Genomic DNA, 1,357 nt, shown 5'->3' with positions numbered 1-1,357 from the left:
AAGTAGCCAGCTCCTAGGACCGGGCCTCTGTCTAGAGCTGTCCTATTTCAGCTCCCTGGCTGCCTGGATTTGGCCAGCTTGGGCACACATAGCACCCAGCCCTCAGCCTGCAGAGACCAGCCTCTGGAAACCCACAGGTCTGTGGAATTGGGACCAGTTTGAACCATCGGCATACCTCCTGGGGAGAGAGAGATGCCCCCTGAAAATCTCTTTCAAGCAGCCCCTTCAGATTTACAGGAGTCAGACCCCCTTTGGACCAGCTTCCGGAACGGCCCCGGGTCTCCCTTCTTGAATATGGACCAGGCAGTTCCTCACCCTCTGCCACCTCTTCCAACCACCTGGACTTCTGGTCCCTCTTGTCTGATACGGGGACGGCCACACCACGTCTCTGCTGGTTACTGTCTGGATGGAGGAGCTTTTCCACCCTCTCCCTGTAGCCCTCTCTGTGTCACTGGGTCTCCAGCTCCTGTAGACAGGATGCAGCTGGATCTTGTCTCAAACCATTCTGCCAAGCTCTGCCTTGAACTGGAGACATCCGCTCATTTACATGAGAAGTAACTGACTCCCTTCAGTCGTTTCCTCTGTGTTTTCTGTATGTCTTCAACTTCTCTGCACTGACTCCAGACCTGTTTCCCACCTTGGAAACATTTGGACGAATCAAAATGTGCTGCTGTCGTTTCTGCAGAGATTTTCAGCCGCAGAACAGTGACCAGCCAGCGGCCCATTGCAAGAGTTACCACGTCCTCGGCTATTTACCAAATGGGCCGTGACCGCCCAGGACTTGCACGTCCTTGATGAGGACATCAGCAGCAGCAAGTGGTTCAAACAAACCAAATGCAAGTTGGTTTTTACACTTTTCATGTTTACTCTTTTTTTAAGGTTTTGTTTATTCATTGGACCGAGAGACAGCGAGAGAGGGCGCACAGGCAGGGGGAGCGGGAGAGGGAGGGGCAGACTCCCCGCGGAGCAGGGAGCCGGATGCGGGGCTCGATCCCTGGACCCCGGGACCGGGACCTGAGCCGAAGGCAGACGCTTCACCGACCGAGCCCCCCGGGCGCCCCTCAGCTTTACTTTTTGGTCTGCTTCGTAAAGCCACTGATAATTGAGGCCAGTACAGGATTTCTAAATATTTTGGTAAAGAAACAAAAAAGCCACACACCACTTTGTTTGCCACAAAGTTCCACGCCAACAAGGAACACACGACCCCGCCGCATCAGTGCGCGCCCCCTCGCGCGGCAGCCTGGGGGGAAGCCCGCCACGCGCTGCCCGCCAGCCGGACCGGCCGGCGCATGCGCGCGCCCCTGCCGCGCTCCGTCCCGGCACCGCGCTAGCCAGCCCGCGCCGCGGAGGGGTCCTT

This window comes from Mustela lutreola, chromosome 8, assembly GCF_030435805.1.
Source record: "Mustela lutreola isolate mMusLut2 chromosome 8, mMusLut2.pri, whole genome shotgun sequence".
Taxonomy (NCBI): Eukaryota; Metazoa; Chordata; class Mammalia; order Carnivora; family Mustelidae; genus Mustela; species Mustela lutreola.
The sequence above is the reverse complement of the archived record's forward strand: the minus strand, read 5'-3'. Positions refer to the sequence as shown.